We start from the raw sequence: 14877 nt of genomic DNA on the forward strand, positions 1-14877 counted from the left end.
TTGTTGGCTGAGCTGCAAGTTAGACCGACATGGACTGAACAAATTAAGGGTAAACAGTTCTTGGATGAGCCACTGGTTCCTCGTTTCCATCAGGTTGAGAATGGGGAAACTTCAGATTTTGGGTTAACTAGTGAAGGAGTACTGTACTTCCGTAGGAGAGTCTGTGTACTGAGAGATGATGATTTGAGGCAGTCTATACAGCAAGAGATGCATAGTAGTCCTTATGCTATGCATCCAGGCGGGAATAAAATGTATCGAGATCTTCGTGAGTTATACTAGTGGCTAGGACTGAAACGTGAAGTAACTGAGTTTTTGGGTAAGTGTTTAACTTGTTAGCAAGTGAAGGCCGAACATTAGTTACCTTCAGGGTTATTACAGCCAGTTAAGATTCCTCTTTAGAAGTGGGAGAGAATAACCATGGATTTTGTGAGTGGGCTACCCTTAACGCCTTCCAAGAAGGATCCAGTATGGGTTATTATAGATCGATTGACGAAATCTACTCATTTCATACCAGTTCATACTGATTACTCGTTGCAGAAGTTGGCTAAACTGTATGTGGCTGAGATTGTAAGACTGCATGGTGTACCAGTTTCTATTATATCAGATCGAGATCCTCACTTTACGTCTCAGTTTTGGAAGAAATTACATGAGGCTTTGGGTTTTAGACTGGACTTTAGTACCGTGTTTCATCCCTAGACAGATGGTCAGTCAGAGAGGGTGATTCAAATATTGGAGGATATGTTAAGGTGTTGTATAATGGATTTTCGAGGCAACTGGGAAGATTTTTTGCTGTTAGTAGAGTTCGTGTATAATAATAGCTACCAGTCCAGTATTCAAATGGCACCGTACGAAGCTTTATATGGTCGTAGGTGTTGTACTCCTACTTGTTGGACTGAGTTTGGCGAGTGGCAAGTCCTAGGGCCAGATTTGGTTTCTAATTCCGAAGAGAAGGTAAAACTAATTTGAGACCGATTGAAGGAAGCATATAATAGGCAGAAGTCTTACGCAGATCTTAAATGCCGAGAGATTGAGTTTTCTATGGGGGACTACGTTTTTCTTAAGGTCTCTCCATGGAAAAAGATATTGAGGTTTGGGCGGAAGGGTAAGCTTAGCCCTAGGTTCATTGGGCCTTACCATATACTGAAGTGTGTGGGATCGGTCGCCTATCAACTTGAATTGCCTTCAGAATGAGACCATATTCATGATGTGTTCCACGTCTCCATGTTAAGGCGTTATCACTCTTATCCCACACACATAGTGCCAGTTGAGGAGATTGAGGTTAGACCAGATCTGACCTTTGAGGAGGAGTTAGTGCAGATTTTGGATTATGAGGTTAAAGTACAGAGGAAGAAGTCTATTCCTCTAGTCAAAGTGCTTTAGCGTAATCACAGTTCAGAAGAAGCCACGTGGGAACCCAACGAGGCGATGCGACAATAATACCCTCACCTATTCTGACCAGGTAAATTTCGAGGCTGAAATTTCGTTAAGGGGGTAGAGTTGTAATGCCCCAAAATTTAAGTCTTTAATTTTTGCATGTTTTGACACAAATTACTTGTTTGCATCAATGGTTAAGTGGTTTGGGTGTGTATGGGGGTGTTTGAGAAGCCTGGGTTCAAGTATTGGCTTTTGGAGAATTTTTAGTTTTGCTCTTTAAATGAATCTGGACATAGGCATATAGGCCTTATAAATATTAATGTTAGTTTTATGACACAAAAAGAGCTTGTGGTCTAATGGCAAGGCGGCGTGTTGTGTAACTGTGAGGTCAGAGGTTCAAGTCCTGGGTTGCGTATGGGAGTATTTATTTTGCGGCTTGAGCTGGGTAGGTGGTGGAGTAGGACTAGAACACTACTAGATGGAGTTTAAACTAGACATAGAGGGAGTAGAGGAGAAATAGGTGGAGTGAATCAAGGAAGGATAAGGGGAGAGTTTTTTGGATAAAATCAAGGAAATAGATAAGGGGGAGTATTGTGCCGTTTGGGGGTTATTCAACCTTGAAAATTCAGCTAAGGGGAGTTTTGGGGGTCATTTTCGGCTTTTGAGGAGCTTTTGGTTTTTATTTTATTTTATTTTTCTCTCTGTCTGCCTCAGTGGGTGAGCATTTTTTTTGTTTTCTCCTTTTTCTTTTGGTGCTGAATCTTGCAAAGACTTCAAAGTATCCCTCGGGTTTGTTCATTTTGTTTTGTTTCTTTTCCCTTTATGACCTTCTTGTTTTGGCTGAATAGCCTTTGGTTCTTTCCTCTTTTCTTTGTGGCCGAACATTGCCTTTCTTTCTTCTTCTCTCTTGGCCGAATACTGTCTTTCTCTCCCTCTTCATCTATTCCATTCTGTTTCGACTTGACAATTGTTCTCTGATGGTTCATTTTCCTCGAAGAGTGAAGGAGTTTCAAGTGTTTTATAGTCTTCAAAATCTCTCTCTCATCACTCGATCAAGGTAAGTAGGTAGGCTACCTTTCCTTCTAGGTGTAGGCCGAATGTTCCTGTGGTTCTGTAAATTATCATGTGTGGATTTCAACCACATAATTTAACAATCTTGTTTAATGAATCTGTTTGCAATGCAAATATCCGTCAAGAAGATTGCAGTAAACTTTTGTCAATGGTTTAGGTGGGCTAAGCCACTTTTGTCAGTTGAGGCAAGTATTAGTTTTTTTTTTTGGTTAAGGATGCAAAAGGAGACTAACCCTATTGATTGTAACTAATGGAAAACTTGTATGAACGCAAATTTTGGGTATTCGTGGATCTTAGTACGTTTTCACAAACAAGTGTGTAATCACACCCTCTCTCAACTGCAAATGGCAAAAGCTGAAAAGCCAGAAAAGACGGCGCTGAGACCATACGGGCGTGCGAACGCTCGTGTGGTAAATCGAGCCCACGAAACACGGTGTTAGATTGTAAAGGCCTCCATGAGTGTTTTCATGGGCTTAGGTCGTAATGGGCCTAAAATGACCAAAATACCCTTGAAGGGTAAAATGACTGAAATACCCTCGAAGGGTAAAATGACTAAAATACCCCCGAAGGGTAAAATGACCAAAATACCCTCGAAGGGTAAAATGACTAAAATGCCCCAGAAAGGGTAAAATGATCGAAATACCCCCAAAGGATAAAATTACTAAAATACCCTCGAAGGGAAAACTGATCGAATACCCTCGAAGGGTAAAATGATCAAAATACCCCCGAAGAGTAAAATGACTGTTATACCCCTAGGAGTTGAAATATGTGTAAGACTGATTTACTCTATGATATATATATGACTGTTATTGAGTATGACATACTGCATACACATGATTTATGACATGACATACTGCACGGGGTTGGGTTTCTAATATAGGAGAAGTATACTATACTGGTGGCTTTGCCACATATACTGATACTGGCTGCTTTGCTGCGTTACTGTTACTAGTAGCTTAACTACATTACTATTATTGGTAACTTTGCTGCGATATTGCTGTATTGGCTGGGTGGGTCGATTTTATCCCCACATGGTGTGTTGGTGGTATGGAGTGGTGTGTTGGCTGGATTAGGATGGGTTGCATTACTGCATTGTACTGTTACTGTATTGGGCTAAGGCCCACACTGTTACTTTATAGGGCTCTGTCCCAGACTGGTACTGTATGTTGTATACTGATTGACTGATATGGGATTTCACACTAAATTTCATAAACTCACCCTCTCCTCTTAATTGTGCAGGTAATCCTCAGTCTTAGGCGATTCGGTGCCGCGAGGGACTCGGAGGTGGCCACACAACTGTTTCTGTTCACACTTGCTTTTATTTTACTTTAAATATAATTTGGGTTTTGTTTTGTAATAATGCCTTTAATTTGGGTTTTAAATTTTAATTGGGCTTTTGCTGACATGTTTTTTACTGCTAGTTTGTTTGAAACAAATTTTCAAAATAATTATTATTTTCAAAGACACGTACTTTAAATGTTAGAGTTTTCAAATGCTTTCGCGTTTTAAATCAACTTGATATAATAATAGCAGTTAATACAGCAAACATTTGGTTAAGTGTTCCGTTAAACATTACTAAAGAGGTTTCCAAACTTAAGAAATGAGTTTTATCAACAAGTCTAAATTTTGAGAGACACTTCAATGTAACACACCAGATACGACCATAACGTCTAAGTCGGGTTTGGGGTGTTACAGACTGCTTCCAATAAAAAATAGTCTCAATATTCTTCAGATCAACATGATTACCTTCAACAGATACCACATGACCCAGAAATATCAATTCTCTAAGCTAGAATTCACACTTGCTATGTGACACCCCACGCCCGACCCGACCATCGAATCTAGGTATGAAGCGTTACAAGTTGAATTATTAGATTATTCAAATGCCTCACTTAAATTACTTCACCAATTTGGTAGATTCCACTTATGTGGTGCAGCATTACTCAAGTTCTAAATCAGAATTACTTGGAAACAAGTTTTAAAATATACAATCGTAGCCTACGGTGGCTATCTTGAACACTTTCATCAATGGAAATAGGCTAGTCAAGCTACAGTAATGATCGAATTAATACAAAACATTGATTTAGCAAATAAACAATTCGACAAGAGACTGCATCTAAGACATGTCTTAATAACCCCTAGTGAATACATGTTACCCAAAAAATAAGAAGGCTCACAAATGGCCGCAGGTTTGGTGGATTTTGGCCCTTCACTCGATCTATGAACCTGAAAGAAAAGGGGAAAAATAAGGTAAGTTTATAAGAACTTAATGAGTTCCAGGAGAGATTAAACTTAGCCGATGATAGCAGGCATAAGAAATAGGAACTCTAGCTGACAACTAACTCGCCATATAACCTGCTAAACCTGGCCTAGACGTTATGAACAAATCTCGAAGATCACACTGGCCACGATGATGGCGTTAGAAACATTTAGCTATTTTCTTCCAAAAATCGTTATCTCTTTTCTTTAAAATCAACGTGTTGATTTTCTTGAGAAAAACCAAAGTAATGTCTATGATTCTCTTAGGAAAGAAATTATCAAAAATTGATTAGCTTTGAAAATTACAAGTTTTGAATATTTGAAGAAAACATCATACTTTGAAAATATTGCAGCGAAAAAATGACCAAACCTTGTGTAATGATTAAAATCGTAATTCGATACACTTCATAAATTATTGAATAAGTGAATAAATAGAGTTAAGTTTCGTAAAAATGTATTCTTGCATTTGAGATAAAACAATTGGGTCAAGATTGTAATTATGTTGAAAAATTTCATTTTTCATACCAAATTGATAAAACTTTTAAATAATTGTTTTAAAACCAAATCATGAAAAATTATCCCAAAAATCATAAATCCAAATCAATGCCTCATGCCACAGCCCGTAAATAATAAATAAACTGTCCTAAAATGTCGAATAATAAATAAGTGCAAAATGGAAATATGCGTGTGATCAAGAAAGGGGTGATAAGATTTAAATTATGTAATCTTTAGTGAAATGGTTTATCATGTGGTTAGTTCCAAAAAGAATTATGTTTAAATGCACTAGCTTGCGACTATAGTTGAATGATATGTTTATGTCTTGTGTGATATGCATAGGAAACGGGTATAGAAAGGTAATGAAATAGTAAGTTCATACTTGAAGTGTAAAATGATGAAAAAGGGGATAATGAGTTGAATTGATGTTGTTATTTAAGCTAAAGTGATATTTTCATTGCAGAATTGAGAATTTCATAGATGTGTTAATGAATAGTATAATCGATAAACATTGAGTTAAATGGTAAATACGTATTAGTATTGATCTTAATGATATTGAATTGTAAGTGAATTAAAAGGAAATTACTAGTGGTATGATTTGAATTGTAAGCATGAGAAATTGTGAAATGAATGAAAAAGAAATGAAGCATTGAATTGCATGGGTATGTATTGGGTCTAGTAGGCCCTATTTATTATGAATATAATATTTTGAGGATATATAGTGAAGACTTATAAAAGTATGTTGATAATTTGAAATTTTTAACTTAAATGAAATTTTATAACTCGGTTCAATACGTTTACAAGTGTATGTGTTCTAGTAATGCCTCATACCCTATTCTGGTGTCGAATACGGGTAAGGGGTGTTACGCTTCAAGTTAAACCGACGTGGATAGAGAAGATTAAGGGTAAACAAATAGAGGATGAGTCGTTGGGTCTTCGTTTCTGACAAGTTGAGAGTGGAAATACCGAGGATTTTAGACTGAATAACGAAAGGGCGCTCTGTTCCCATGGGAGAATCTGTGTACTGAAAGATGCTGAATTGAGATAGTCTATTCTGAGAGAGGCACATAGTAGCCCTTATGCTATGCGTCCGGGCCAAAATAAGATGTACCATGACCTTCGTGAGTTATACTGGTGGCCAGGTTTTAAACGAGAGGTTACTAAATTTGTGGCTAAATGTCTAACATGCCAGCAGGTTAAGGCTGAACATCAGTTACCTTTGGGATTGTTGCAGCCAGTCAAGATTCCGCTTTGGAAGTGGGAGCATGTAACTATGGATTTCGTTAGTGGGTTACCCCTCACACCCACTAAGAAGGATTCGGTGTGGATCATTGTGGATCAGTTGACCAAATCCGCCCACTTCATACCAGTTCGTACTGACTACTCTCTGCAAAAGTTGGCTAAATTATATGTGTCTGAGATAGTGAGACTGCATGGGGTACCGATTTCAATAATATCTGATAGGGATCCTCACTTCACGTCTCGGTTATGGAAGAAGCTATATGAAGCTCTAGGTACAAGATTGGACTTCAGTACTGCGTTCCATCCTCAGACGAACGGTCAGTTAGATAGGGTGATTCAGATACTGAAGGACATGTTAAGGAGTTGCGTGATTGATTTCTGAGGTAGTTGGGAGGATTATTTGCTGCTAGCAGAGTCTGCTTATAACAATAGCTATTAGTCTAGCATTCAGATGGCACCTTACGAGGCTTTATATGGTCATAGGTGTCGCACACCTTCATGTTGGACAAAGTTGGGCGAGCGGCATGTTCTGGGCCCTGAACTAGTTTCTGATACCGATGACAAAGTTAGGTTGATTCGAGATCGACTGAAAGCGGCATCTGATAGGCAGAATTCCTATGCCAACCTAACGCATCAAGAGATTGAGTATTTGGTGGGGGACTTCGTTTTTCTCAAGGTCTTGCCTTGGAAGAAGGTACTGAGATTTGGTTGCAAGGGTAAGTTGAGCCCTAGATTTATTAGACCTTACCATGTGCTTAAGCGAGTGGGACCAGTTCCTTACCAGTTGGAGTTACCTCTAGAATTGGATCGAATTCACGACGTGTTCGACGTCTTTATGTTGAGGCGCTACCACTCTGATCCCACACATTTTGTTCCTGTTGAGGAGATCGAGGTTAGGCCAGATCTGACCTTTGAGGAGGAGTCAGTTCAGATATTGGAGTGAGATGTAAAGGTTCTAAGAAGAAAATCCATCCCACTAGTTAAGGTTCTTTGTTGTAATCATAGAACTAAGGAGGCCACGTGGGAGCCTGAGGATGCGATGCGTCAGCAGTATCCTCATCTGTTCTGATCAGGTAAAATTTCGAGGCCATAATTTTCTTTTAGGGTGGTATAGCTGTAAAGCCCCAAAATTCTCTTATATTTATTTATGTGTTTTTGTGACACAAATTATCTGTCTATTTTGGTGGTTATGTATTCTGAGAGTGTTTGAGAAGGCTTGGGTTCAAGCCTTGTCTTGAACTACATCTTTGTTTTAATTAAATAAAGTCTTGCTTTTGTTCAGTAGGCTTATAGTTAAAAGTAGGTAAAAATATGTCAGAGAAGGCATGTTGGTCTGGTGGTTAAGTGGACGGCAAATGAGCAAGAGGTCTCGAGTTCGAGTACTTGCGCAATCATGGGATTTATTTTTAGTGCTTGTGTCGTGTGGGCGTTGTAATTTGACCAAAATTCTGTAGAGTTGGAGTGGGATTTGAATTCCGTTGTTGAGGAGATTAGGGTGGACGGTTTGGGGGGAATCTAAGGGTTAGTGGGAGTGTGTTTGGCAGTTTTTAGGAGGGAAGTTAGGGATATGGGAGAAAGTTAAGGGATTGGGGAGGAGTTTATCAAAAATTTGATTGTTACCTCTTTTTTTTCCACAATTTCGGCACCCTCTCCCTAATTCCTCAAGTTTTATGATGGCTACTCCTTTCCCTTCTCTATCGAAACTTCTTCTAGTGTTTCCCCTCTTTATTCTTTTTGTTGTTTCTCTTTTGTTTGCTTCCAGCCAAAATCCTCCATTGTTGCTATCAAATTCTTCTTAGGTTTTCCCTTATTTCTCCTCTTTTGCTCTGGTGTGCATGCCATTTTTCTCTGTTGTGAAACCTAGTTTGTTCGTTAGGTAAGTTTTTGGTTAAGCGGTTCATTTCCTTTTACTAACTCTTCTCTGATATGTTTCGTTTCTACCTATTAGGGGAGAATTGAAAGGTGCGTAATCTCCTGTCGAAGCCTTAGTGTGGGGGAGTTTCGGTTCATTACTACAATGTATTAGCTTGTCGCTCAGAAAAGGTTTACTTTGTTTTGAGTTAAATAAATACGATTGTTATGTGATTAATCCAGTAGTTATGGTTGAACGTAGGTTTTAGTGCTCAAGGACTATGTAGAATCTTTCGTAACCAGGTGTGTAAACACAACTCTGAAAATGGAATTTTGGGCCAGGCCGTGAGATCCACATGGCCAAGGCCATTTTGGATCGTGTGGGTCCACATGGGCATGCAACATGGGTCGTGGGCCCATTCTCATTATTTGACTGCTAAGGTTGCACGGGTCGCCTGAGTCGACCGTGGACCTACTGTAGGGTCAGTCAGCTTACCTAGACCCCTAATTGACTGAAATGACTGTATGACAGATACGATTATGCATGTTATTAAGCATGATGATGTCCACTATTTTGATACTATGCCTTGATTTTATGCATGATATTATGTTTTAGCTTGTCATATATGTATATTGCATTGCATTGGGGTGGGGTTATATTTTTGGGAGGAAGTGTATTGAAAGGCCTCAAGCCTAAATTACTAGCAGCTCAGTTGCAAACTACTGTCTAGTGCCGCATTCGATGCTACTTGGAGTGTAGGGATGGGTGGGTTGCTTATATCCCCCGCATGGAGTATAGGGTTAGATGCAGTTGGAGTGTAGAGGTTGGCTAGGTAGGATTTGATACTGCATATCTGTTACTGTACTGAGTATTGATACTGTAATGGGCCAAGGCTCAAATGCATGATTGCTTTTGTATTGTAATGGGCTAAAGCCCTAACTGAAACTGAAACTGAAACTGTTACCGAAATGGGCTTAGGCCTGGACTATAATTGCATACTGTCTGCTTGTTTATGTGAGGATTACACACTAAGTTTTCGTAAACTCACCCTTATGATTCATCTGTTCATGTAATCCCCAAACTTAGGCAGATCGAAGTGGCGAAGGACTCAGCTGTGGCCACATGACTCCTTTTTACTGTTTCTTATTTAATTAGGTTTATTTTTTTAAAGCTTTATTTGGGGTATTTTTCTGTAATAATGGCCGCTATGAGTTTTTGCTTAAAATTTGGATTTTATACTGCTTTATGTTTTATATCTGCTAGAGTTAGATAAAACACGGGTTTTTAAAAGAAATGCATGTGTTTTAGCAAAATACCCACAAAGACACAAACTGTTTTAAAAAGCTTCAGCAATGTATAATATTTTGCAAACTAACGACTAAATTAAAATCACTATTTCAAGATTAATAAAAGATAATGACGAGATCTAAAAAGAAAATATTTTAACCAATGTTAAAATTTTTCAACATTAGCATCAGTTTTCAAACACACTATCACGTGACATCTCCGGATTCGGCGATAACGTCTATGGCGGGTTTGGGGTGTTAAATTCAAAATAGGGAGTTATTTTGACGAGTTTGGTGTGATGTAGTTCCCATGCATGTTGTCCATTTGCTTCTTGGAAGACCATGGAAATATGATCTGATGTGGTACATCATGGAAAATTGAATCGTTACTACCTTGTGTTTAAAAGAAAAATATACACTTTAGCCCCTTTGGCGCCCAAAGATGTGTATAAGGACCAATTGAAATTGATGAAATTTTGTAAAGCGATTAAGGGGAAAGAAAAAATTGAAAAGGCTGAGAGAAAAGAGACATTGAAGGATAAAAATCTACTTGATGGTACATTTTTGGTAAGTGAAAATACATATGAGGTAAAATTAGAGAGTTCTCAAGTGGGAGAAGAAAATGAAAAACAAGAAAATATTCATACAAAAGTGAGGAATGCTTATGTTTTAACTAACCATAACTCGAATTTGTTTAGTGTTGTTTCCTTGTTACAGGATTCCAATGATCCATTAACAGGCTTCCAACTATATTACCCTACCACTGATAGACAATTTTACTTGTGGGAGAGAGGTAAGTTGAACATTGATAATTCTCCACAAGTGCTATAAGGTAAGAAAGGTAAGGAAACAATAGAAATTGATTTAAGAAGGCATACCTTGAATATTTTTTATAAGTATGCTACTGATTTTGTTTGTAAAATATTTCCCTACAACATGCTTTCTTGTTAGTCAGATTTCATTAAACCTTGGAATGACAGTTCAACTGATTTTATGGGTTTATCTAAATTTGTAAAGATTAAAAATAGTATTTTTGTTGCATTAAATAGGTTTTTAAAGCATTTTATAGATTTTATCTTGCAGTAAAACTTTCTATCTTGACCTTTAACGATGAATTTTTACATAATAATGTTACACTTATTCATTTTTATAATTATGTGAAATTCTTATGGATGACTATGCATATTTAGAGAAAGTTACAAGTTATGTTTTACTTGAAGACTCATGTACCTAACTCTTCTTTGTTTAGTGTTGTTACATTGTTTTTAAAGGAGACAAATATGATCGAAGCTGATTTGAAGGATCAAAATAATGTTATTTAATTACTTTAAAATTAATTTTCTAAAAAATATTTTTATTTTTTGAATTATTGTTTAATCGATTTTAGATGAAATTGACCTCCTAAATTAAATTAAAAATTACAATTAACCTAATAAATTCCTAGATTCACTCTCGAAACCCAAAAAATATATCTGAAACTACTAAACCTAGTTTAGGAATTTTACACAAAGCCTAAGTATTTTTGTTGCCAAAATTTTCCAACTTAAACATGATAGGTTTTTTGAGTAGACAATGTCAAACACCAGTTCGCACTGGTCATTGGCATTGCTCAAAAACTGCCACAACAGATACTTCCATCATATATCCCAAATAAGTTGTGTGGCATGATTTCTACCTTCGCTTATCCATGTTAGTTTTGCAACTCATTGTATTAACTTTGTAATAGCCCGTTTTTAGTGTAATCAGAATTGTGGTTTTGAGACCACAAATTCGATGCGTAAATATTAATTTTATTATTATAATGTCTACGGTATATTAGTAAGGTCGTATAAAAATTTCATTAAGAAATTTTGACGTTTGCATGCTTAATTTCAAGAAAAGGACTAAATCAAAAAAGGTGTAAAAATGGAGTTCTAGTAGCTAAAGGTGTTAAATAGCTATGGAACTTTAAAATGAAAGGACTTAAATGGTAATCAGACCAATCATGAGGTTAGTGGGTGTGTATGGCTATGTACTAATGAAATTTTGGTGTTAAAGAAAGGTTAAATTTTTAAATTAATAAATTAACTTAAAACAAAATAATGTAAATAAGGTATCATCTTCCTAAAGACTATTCTCCACCGAAAATAAAGAAGAAAATCTTCATTTTTAACACCTTAAGGATTTGGCTGTCAATGTTCTTGAATCTGATCATTTTTTAGGTTAGTTTTTAATGATTTTTATGTTTTCGAGATCGTTGTAGCTTAATCTATCTAGTCCAAGGACTAATTTTCAAATTTTTTAAAGGTTTAGAGTTTTTCCATGAATGTTCTTGTGTGATTTTTGAAGTTTGATGGAAGAATATGAATTTTTGTTGTTAAATAAACAAGTTTTGTAAAGTGATTTTTGATGAAATTATCAATTAGGGATTTAATTGTAAAATTAGTAAAATGTCATGGTTAAATTGTGAAATGATGATTTGCATGGGTTCATATAAGTCCCTAGGTATTTCAGCTAGCGTGAAATGTGGATGAAATTACATAAATTTCAATTTATGAGCTTAAGGACTAAATTGTAAAAAAGTTAAAATATTAGGGGAAAAGTGTAATTTTGCAAAAAGTATGAATTTTGGACTAAATTGAATAGTATAAGTATTAAATAGATTGAATTTGCTTATGTAGATCAAGATAAACTTCGTACGGATCTAGATCGAGGAAAAGCTAAAGCCTCGGATTAGTTGATCTTGTTTCAATGTCTTTGTAATCAAGGTAAGTTCGTATGTTAAATAACATTTTAATGTTATTTTGATATATGTGTTATTATGCTATTTATCATGTAAAGAAATTATGGAAATCCAACAATGTTACAACGATTATCGAGCCCCGTTTGAACCTTAGGAATATATAGGATACAAATGACATGTCATTAGGGTTACCATGTTTCGGGCGTTGGTCTTGAATGTCCTACCGATGGCTAAGGTCCTGTATTTATTGTGGATGCTCGTCAGTTTGTGTGAGCAGCATCGTGTAGCTTACATTTCGACCTTAAGCTTGTGTGAGCATACCCATTTTATGGCTCGAGTGAGCAACAATGTAAAGGAAAAGAAAAAGGAATGGTTTCGATCATATGTTTAGCACAATTTAAGTGATCTTTCCCGCGTATTCGATGTTATTTTAAATGGTTCAACGAGCATGAAAAGGGAAGGAATGGTAAGTGTTCCAATCGACTATGTTAAGAACCTATGGAAAGGTATGAAATGATAATGATCAATGAATGCATATCTATGTTTATAAAAAGTATGAATTCAATGGTATTATGTTCATGTAAATCTACCTTACCATGTGATAATTCAATTGAGTTATGTGTTAAAGCACTAACATGTGTTGTTGATGCTGCTTAGGCTTGTGCCAAGCTTATGTTGGACTGAATCATGTTTAAATTATAAGGTTATGCATTGAAATGGTAAGTTGTATTCATGATTTACGAACTTACTTAGCATTATATGCTTACGTAGTTTTCTTTCCTATGTTTCATAGATTATCGGAAGCTCGAACGGTTTGAAAGGTCGTTGGAGACCTATCACACTATCCAGCAAACATATTGGTAGTTTTTTATGTTTTGGCCAAGTTTATAATGGCATTTAGGTGGACTTATGTTTAAGATTTAGTTGAATGCTAAATGTTGACTTTGGTATGCATATGTGTTGGTTGTTTGGTACCATTTTAGTAATGGTTGAATTGTGTCTTTAAGTGCTTGAGATGCATGAGAGAAATGATTCAAATGGTAAGTTTATATTGACCTGGTAAAGGTCAAGTATGGTATGTTTTGAAATGGTAGAAATGTGATCAAATATGCATATGTATAGGTAAGTTGTATGCTTACTTTTGAGGTGCCTTATATGGCATATTGGTTGAATGGAATTTGGTCACTTGAATTGGTTATGTTATGCATGTTTTGGTATGTTTGTGATGCCTTGGTCATGTGTGCAATTTGTGTTTAGGTACAAGCTTGAATTAGGTGATGGGAATGGCTTGATTTTGGCAAATTTCATGTCCACATGGCCTAAGACACGAGCATGTGTCTCAGCCGTGTGTGACACACGGCCATGCGACACGTCCGTGTGTCCCTTGTAGGTTTCAAAGGTTTCAACTCAGGCAGTTACATGGCCTAGCACACGACCTAGCACACGAGCGTGTGAGGCCATCTCGAGTGTTACACGGCCTGGCACACTGGCGTGTGGTTTAGCCGTGTGACCCAACTTAAAGAGTTACAAAGGCACAAACATGGACTGGGACACGGCCGTGTATCCCTATTTCGATTGTTACATAGCCATGTGACCCCTGCAGTTTAAAATTTCTAACTTTTTCCTCAATGTTTTAAATGTTTCTGATTTAGTCCTGAATCGTTTCTAAAGTGTTTCTAAAGCCTCGAAGGCTCGATTAAGGGACGTTACGCATGTATATGGATGTATTATGCTATGTTTATGTTAATGTTTGGAAATGCATGTTTTTATATCACGTTTAAGCGGTAATGCTCTGTAACCCTATTTCGGCAACGGATACAAGTTAGAGGTGTTACAAACCTGGACTGATTGCGTTGACCAAGGACTTGTGGTTAATACAATTCAAGAACAAAAAGGATATGTCCCAATATATCACTTGGGGTGATGGATTCTCTCTAGACCAGTCCATCATTTTCGTATGTCTTTATGTCATACCCAAAACATCTTACCTTAAGCATCTATTTACGTAGGCTCATTATGTGATGAATCAAAGTATGACACTCAGCATACAAGATCAGTTTGTGTAACAAGTTTATGGATTATTTGCACTACTAACTCATAAGAGTATTTTCATAGGCACTTGAGTGAAATAGCAAATGGAATTCTCATAAAGGGTCATGTTCAGTGTATTTGTTCTTGTAACAAGCACCACATATTATCCTCAAGTATCTCATACTTCAAATTACGATATTAGTCATGTGCTAACTATTGAGAATTATTCATGTCTTGTCTTAATAATATGATGGCCAAGAACAGTTTAGAAATCACAACTTTGATGGATAAAGATCTCATAATTGTAACTCATTATAATTCTATTTCAATGCCTAATGTGTTGCATGGGCTTTATCTACATATGTGTGAAATATAAACTATTTTACATATGGACAAAGAAATATCTAAATATATTATTTTAAAAAATTATAATAAAGTCAACACAATTAAATCCTTCTTAGTGCTCACAAGCAAATCATTATTTGCTTCTAGGGCTTACTCTAATAATCTCTTACTAGCACTAAAGCCAATTGCTTATATGCCCA

Source organism: Gossypium hirsutum, chromosome D07 (assembly GCF_007990345.1).
Source record: "Gossypium hirsutum isolate 1008001.06 chromosome D07, Gossypium_hirsutum_v2.1, whole genome shotgun sequence".
Lineage (NCBI taxonomy): Eukaryota > Viridiplantae > Streptophyta > Magnoliopsida > Malvales > Malvaceae > Gossypium > Gossypium hirsutum.